The sequence below is a fragment of the Myotis davidii genome, unplaced genomic scaffold, assembly GCF_000327345.1.
Source record: "Myotis davidii unplaced genomic scaffold, ASM32734v1 scaffold332, whole genome shotgun sequence".
In the NCBI taxonomy this organism is placed as follows: Eukaryota; Metazoa; Chordata; class Mammalia; order Chiroptera; family Vespertilionidae; genus Myotis; species Myotis davidii.
In genome coordinates, this window is record NW_006285779.1 from 1,322,198 (window position 1) to 1,330,131 (window position 7,934).

Consider the following 7,934-nt stretch of genomic DNA (forward strand, 5'->3'; position numbering starts at 1 on the left):
GAATTAACACTTATGAAAGCAGAGGTGAGAAAAAGTTGGCTGAGATCAAGTGGGAAGAAAAACAGAAAGAAGAAATAGGGGAGATAATGATAGGAAAGGGACTGGGAAATAATCATTTCATAGTATTGGTATCTGGAGCTAATGTACGGAAAATGAAGAAGAATGAAATAAACCAATGACTAGTGGCAGGGGGAGGAGGAAATATTCAAAAGCAAATAATAGGGGGGAAAGGAAGAATTAGAAGGAACGGGAGGAGAAGATGGGAAGAAAAGAAATATAATTAAGTGTGAGTAGTGGGGGAAAGAAATGTGGCCCCGGCAGTATGGATATAAGAGAGACAAGAGGCCGAAACCAGTTTGGCTCAGTGGATAGAGCGTCGGCCTGCGGACTGAAAGGTCCCAGGTTCGATTCCGGTCCAGGGCATGTACCTTGGTTGCGGGCATATCCCCAGTAGGAGGTGTGCTAGAGGCAGCTGATCGATGTTTCTCTCTGGCAGTGAGGAAGATAGAGGGTATGAAAGAGATTGTATGATAAGGAGAGGGAACTATTGACCAGGGAAGATGGAGTTTAGAAGGGGAGATTAATCATGGAGGAGATGGAATGCTGAGGGGATGTGAATGGTGTAGAGGAGACATGAGAACCAATAGGGGTGGAAGTATAATGGTGGTGACAGGAGCTGGGACCAGGGCTGGCCTCATGGGTGGGAGACAATGCATAGGACCCCTTGCTCAGACTGGCCCCATTCCCCAGTCAGTTTACTAATCTACTCTCTCATGGGATAGTTAGAAACATCAGCTGCCCCCTGCACACCCACTACTGGGGATGTGCCCACAACCAAGGTACATGGCCTTGACCGGAATCGAACCTTTCAGTCCACAGGCCAAGGCTCTCCGCTGAGCCAAACCAGTTAGGGCTCATCCTGAAATTCTTAATAATTTTTTACAAGGGGCTCTGAACGTTCATTTTTCATTGAGCCCCACAAAATCTGTATCTGATCCTGAATGGGACTGACCATGTGATGGGTGAAATGGGGGAGAGCTCTGATAGGGCCATGAAGGATTCTGGTAGGGCCTTGGTGGACAGGGACTATGAATGGCAAGTGATACCATCGAAGTTATAAATGAGGGTGCTAATGGACAGACAGCTGTCTTTAAAGGGTTGCAGAGATGACCCCTCATGGGTGAGGCTGAAGATGGGGTGTGCTACAATGGTGGGGAGTGAATAAAGGCTACAAGATCATAACACAATGGCCAATGATAATACGGGGCAATGGTGATGGGCTGAAGAACTTAATGAAGATGTGTTACAGAAGGTGATCCGTTGATAGGGAATCATGGTGTGACAGGTATACAAGGGTCAGTGAGTAGGGGTGACAGTAGATATCTCCTAAGCCTTCTTGTAGGTCCCATCAGTCCGTGAGCCATCAATATGTCTATTCGTTTCTCTCTTGTGGCTCAAAATGTAGGAGTGGGTGCTGGTCGTGCGTTTCCTACCGCGCTTAGCACAGCGCCAATGTAATAGTTGGTGGGGGAGTGGGGGGGACAGAGTGGAGGAGTACCCACCCAATTGAAGGAGGGGCAGGAGGTGATGGGGCCAGAGCCAACTGGGACAGGGGGGTGGGGTGAGGTTAGAATATTAATGGGGAAAATATTGGAATCCGTGGGTATGACAGAGGATAAGTCGACAGTAGGAGAGGCACAGGGGGAGGGGTCGAGCGAGAAGCGACAGAGAGGGGCGCTGACTCCTGACCTCGGCCATCCTGACGCTCTCTGCAGGCGGCCTCAGAGGCTGCTGTGGAGGTCGCAGAAACCCGGCGAGACTCTGAGGAAAGGGCTGTGCACTGGCCCGGCCGTCTAAAACCGCGCCACGTTATTTCTATTTCCGGCGGGGGGGCGGGGGCGGGCGGCGCAAGCAGACGCTGAGGCGTCCCCCCGTCGCCTGGCAACCGCTACGCTCTCTCTGGGCGCTGCGGAGTTTCGAAGGGGGAGGCGCCCTTGAGGCTCCCACCGGGGCCGCGTCGTCCCTGGAAATATGCAAATCTCCTAAATGGGGCGGGGCCAAGGAAATAAGGGGGCGGTGCCTCTGCGAAGCTAGGAGGAGTCCCAAGGGGCGCACGGAAGTCAGAAATAGCGAAGAGACTGGAGAGAGCGAATGGCCGGAGGCAACCGAGAAAGAGGCATGGGGAAGGGACAGGGAGCCGGCAAAGGAGAGCCCAGAGACTAACGCTAATGAGGAAATGTGGACCAGACGGTTCTGGATGGGGAAGGGCCCGCAGCCACCCTCTGTGACAGAGACCCTGTCAGGGGAACAAGAAATCATCTCAATTCGAGTCAATTCCACCCCTTAGGAAGCAGTTACTGTGTGCAAAACACAGGCAGGGAAAACGAAGATAGAGAAACTACGGGCTCCGCCTTTAAAGAGTTTGGTCACTAGTGTGAGAAAAGTAGGGTGCAGAGTTCAAGACACCCTGGGAAAACGTATTTGGAACCACATCGTGAAAATCTGCTCTTCTCTCAAGAAAGACCTCTCACCCTCTCTCTCTCCCTCCCTCTCTCTCCCTCCCCTCTCTCTCTCTCCATTAATCATGCAAGACCCCTCTAGTTCTATTTTTTTCCCCCTTTATCCCCATCCTACCCTCATCCTCAGCCCCTTGGCATTCATGCTACTGTGCTGGGATATGTAATTTGAAATATGTATACCATTTTTATTAGTGCATTTGTAAATGTTTGGTAATGGTATCAGACTTTAGGTGTCATCTTATTTTCTACTTTTTTCACTCGACATTCTTTTTCAGGATCTATCCCTGTTGCAGGTAATGTCATCCCAGTTCCTTGCTTCTGATTGCTGCATAGGACCCTGTATTGGACCCCCTCACATTTCACTCTACCTCCCAAGTGATGGGTACCAAGGCTGCCTCCGCATCCCTAATACCACCAACAAACAATGCAGCGATGATTGTCTGTGGTCCTTTCTAGATCTGTGTGTAAATTCCTCTGAAATATATACCTAGGAGTGAGATTGTTAAAGTCATAGGGAATGCACAGGGTCATAGCATTCACATATGCAATTTGTCCTGCATAGAGACACCCAGCCAGGAGGCCAGTGGGGGCTGAAAAGCAATCCCTACTCTCTCCCCTGTAATGTGCCCTGATGGAGGAAGATGTCTCCTTTTCTTCCCACAAAAGCTCTGTTTCCTAGTCAAGTCATGAACCTAGAAGGCTGACTACTCAGAAGTTGTGCCTGTTTCAAATTCACCTGCACAGTGGAGAACTCCATTTTCCAATGCCACAGAGTTGTCTAGCAGCCTGATGGAAGCCTGAGTACTTACCTTCACCAAGTACTGCTGGATTGCACACCACAATTGCTGCCCCCCACTCTAGTGTAAGGGTTTCTGTCCCCCACGCCCATCCTTGCCAGCATGTGGTAGTTACTTATTTATAAATTCATATAGTGTTTACTAAGTGCCAGATACTATTCTAAGTGCCTTATAAATACTGACTCATCTAATTAGACAATTTTTAAATTTTTCTGTCAATATTGAATAGCATCAACACCTTTTTAATTAGCATTTCTCAAACTACTAGTGATATTGAACATCCTATACAATAAAAGGGTAATATGCAAATTGACCAAACAGCAGAACAACTGGTCGATATGACAGGCACAGGAGCTGCCCCCTGGTGGTCAGTGTGCTCCCACAGGGGGAGCACCACTCAGCCAGAAGCCAGGCTCACGGCTCATGCTTGGTGAGTGCAGCGGTGGTGGCAGGAACCTCTCCGGCCTCCACGGCAGTGCTAAGGATATCTGACTGATGGCTTAGGCCCACCCCCACAACCCACCCCCACTCCCCCGAGGGCTCCTGGACTGTGAGAGGGTGCATGCCGGGCTGAGGGACCTCCCTGAGTGCATGAATCTCATGCACCGGACCTCTAGTTTCTTTATATGCTGGTATATGCATAAGCCACTTGGGGTCCCCTTTTTGTGAACTATTTATAGCCTTTGCCTGTTTTTCTATTTGTCTTTTTGATTTGCCAGATGCCTTTGTAAAGTCTGGACATTAATCTGCTTTCAAAGACTGGGCATTTTGTCTGTGATGTCCTTTATAGAACAATGATCCTTAATTTTGTAAACCTTTTTTAATCATTTTTATTTTTTACTAGAGTCTCAGTGCACAAAATTCGTGCATGGGTAGGGTCAGTAGCAGCTACGAGTTGCCAGCCTGGTCCTTTCTTCCCCCGGCTGCCTGCTGCTGCCAACCCCAGGCCAGACGGGAGATGCTACAGGCAGTTGGCCGGTGGCCCTGCCCCCTGGTCAAACTCCTGGTCGAACTCCCAGTGGAGGGGAAACTTTTATGATATAGGATATGCTTTTTCAGTGTAAAAATATCTTCAAGATCATAAAGATAGTCGCTGTCATTTTCTTCTATTAGCTTCATAGTTTTACTTTTTCATATTCAGTTCTCTAATTCATCTAGGGTTCATCTTTGTATATGTGTGAGACAAGGATTTGATTTGATTTTTCTCTATAGGAGTAGCCAATTTTTCAACATCTTGGTTCCTAAATATACATGGGTCTGTCCTGAGATCCCTGGTTGGTTCCTCTGTCAGTACCACGGTTTTGTAGCTAGTTGTCATGGTTAAAGGGCAAGGCCATCATCCTTACTTCTTTGGTCAAAATTACATTAGCTATTCATGAACCTTTACCATCCCATATAATTTTTTTGGTGTTGTTCAAGTTCCTCATAAGAAATTTTAATTGGGACATCATTGAATTTATGAATTAATATTGGGAAAATTAACATTTATACAATGATATCTTATTCATGAACTGCGACTGCTTATCTGGTGGACAAACAGAGCAAAATATGGCTGAGTCATCGTGTGCATGATGTGGGAGAGGTGTCAAATGAAGCTGAAGAAGCAGGCTGAACCAAACTGAAAGCTAAGATAACAGAAATGAGGTAGAGCTGGGCAGGCATCAGGTCTCAGGTTACTTATATGTTTACAGCAAACCTGACAACACATTGGGACCACCAGCTGTGGGATCACCATGATCTAGAGCAGCGGTTCTCAACCTGTGGGTCGCGACCCCTTTGGGGGTCGAATGACCCTGTCACAGGGGTCGCCTAAGACCATCAGAAAACACATATCTAATTACATGTTGTTTTTGTGATTAATCACTATGCTTTAATTATGTTCAATTTGTAGCAATGAAATTGGGGGTCGCCACATGAGGAACTGTATTAAAGGGTTGTGGCATTAGGAAGGTTGAGAACCACTGATGTAGAGGGACTCCATAACATTCCTAAAGGGCCATAACATCAGAGAGTGACCTAGCCATCCACTTCCTATACTATTATGGGGCTCTGTGTTTTCTGGTTTCCTAGTTATTTCTTAAAGGACCATTGCACAAGCAGGTGGCCTGCCAAGGCAACAGTAATTCAATCCAGAAAACACTCTTTTTAAGTACTTGTTACATAGCAGGCACAGGCAGGCACAAAAACCACAAAGGTGAATAAGCCAGAGTCACTTCCCTTTCCATTGGGGAAAAGGAAGAAAGCAGAGTCTGCAATTCTAACACAATGTGATGGTAACGTTTAGAACATGCCATTCAACGAGAGCACACAGGTGCTCAGAAAATCGAGACACTGATACTGGAGAGCATTACTTATAAGGCGGGGAAAGGAAGACCCGGGCATGGGAGATCAGGGAACCACGGGAGGTTGAAAGGAATGTGACATGTTCAGCTCACAGGAGAGATGTGTATGTGGACATAAACATGGATGAGAGCATGGACGGTTGGACAAATTAATATACGCTGACGAAAGAAAATGCTTCGCTTCTAATTTTTCAGATTACTGGAAAACTCTCCAACCTGCTCCCCTTTGTTGTTGTAATACAAAGGAACACTAGGTGGCATCATAGTACCAAAAGTCCTCACCTTTTTAGAGCCTTTAGGAATAGCACACCCACCCAGATTGGGTTGGCCCCTAATTTAGACAAATAAAAAGTGCTTCTATCAATTTCATTTCTCATTACACTCACTGAACTTATTTCTTGAGCACCTACTATGTTCCCAGCCCTATGCTGCACACTGTGCAGGCTATGAAGGAGTTGAAAGGATCTCCTCCCTAAAGGAGCATGAGGAGAAGCCAAACCTGCATGCCACCACCCTCCCCACACACAAAAAGATTTTAAAACAGTCCAAGGCAGGATGCAAAAAGCACTGAAATGAAGATGTCAAGACATACTATCCAATGTAAGCTCACCCCTTTGACCTCCTGGTGCCTTCCTACCTCTCCTTGTCACGCTGAATTCCTCAATTCCTCATATGTCCTGTTCTTCCCTACTACTTGAAATTCACAAACGCTGAGCTCTCTGTCTAGAATACTCAACCCTCCCTCTTCACCTGGCTGATGCCCATGCATCCGTCCTACAAATCTCACTTCCTCAGGGAGACGTTTCCTGGCCAACCCCCCAACACCAAACTATCTTTTCAAGTACCATGTGTTCCATTAGATCATCCCACAATAGTAATTAATTATGTATTCATGGAAATGGTTGTTTAATATCTGTCTTCTCTACCAGGCTGTCAAACAACAAGAAGACAAATATCACACGTGCCTTGTTCAGCCCTGTCTCCACTGGTGTTATGGGCTGAATGGCATCCCCCTAAAATTCATATGTTGAAGCCCTAACCCTCCCCTCACCCTCCACCCCAACTCACCACCACCACCACCACCCCATCCCCCAGGCCTTACCTTCCCCCCCCTCCCCCGCCCCCTACATCAGAATGTGACTGTTTGGAGATTGGGCCCTTAAAGAGGTGATTAAGTAAAAGGAGGCCATTTGGGTGGGTCCTAATCCAATCTGACTGGTGTAAGAGGACATTTGGACACACAAAGAGACACCAGGGAAGCACACACACAGAGGAATGACACAACGAGAAAGAGGCCACCTACAAGCCAGGCAGAGAGGCCACTGGAGAAACCAAACACCTTGATCTTCGACTTACAGACTCCAGAGCTGTGAACAAATAAATTTCTGTTGTTTAAGCCACCCAGTCTGTAGTTCTTTATTATGGCAGCACCAGCAAACTAATGTAAATGACCATCACACCTTTCAATATGTAACTATTAAGTGAATGACTATTGAATAAGGAATATTCAGTGAAGGATGGCATTATTAGGGAAAGGTACATGGTAGACATAGCTCTTGTACTTGACCTTAAATGCTACATTTGGATTATAGACATGGAAGAACATAGAAGAAATTCCAACTATGGGAAATAGCATTGGGTAGATACCAAGGCAAACATGCAAAAATCCTGCAATGGGGAGGGGGCAGAGGTCCCTATCAGGGGCTAGTGGACACGAATGTTGATAAAAGGTGGTAGGTGAATAGTGGAGCTTTGGAAGAATAGCACAGAAGCAGTTGCAAACTCAGAGACCAGGGACAGCCGTGAACACATTCACTCGCTCTGCCAGATAATATTCAAGTTATAATTCAAGCTTTAATGCCTCTGCAAACCCCCTTTTTTAAACCTGATTTAAGTGCCTCCTATAGCTCCCTCCTAGGGCGTCTAATAAGAACAGTGTTATGTACACAGTGCTCGCCTCTTCAACAGCACCCAGGGAGGACATAAAGTGAAACACTAATATGCAGACCTACATGGAAATCCCCAGTCTGCAATTCAAAGCAACTGGGCCTTAAAAAGAAGCTACTCCTCTAATGGATCACAGAGGTCCTAGAAGCAATGGTGGGGGAATCCTACACAACCCACAATCCTCTAGTGCAGCGGTTCTCAACCTGTGGGTCACAAACCCTTTGGGGGTCAAACGACCCTGTCACAGGGGTCGCCTAAGACCATCAGAAAACACATATCTAATTACATGTTGTTTTTGTGATTAATCACTATGCTTTAATTATGTTCAA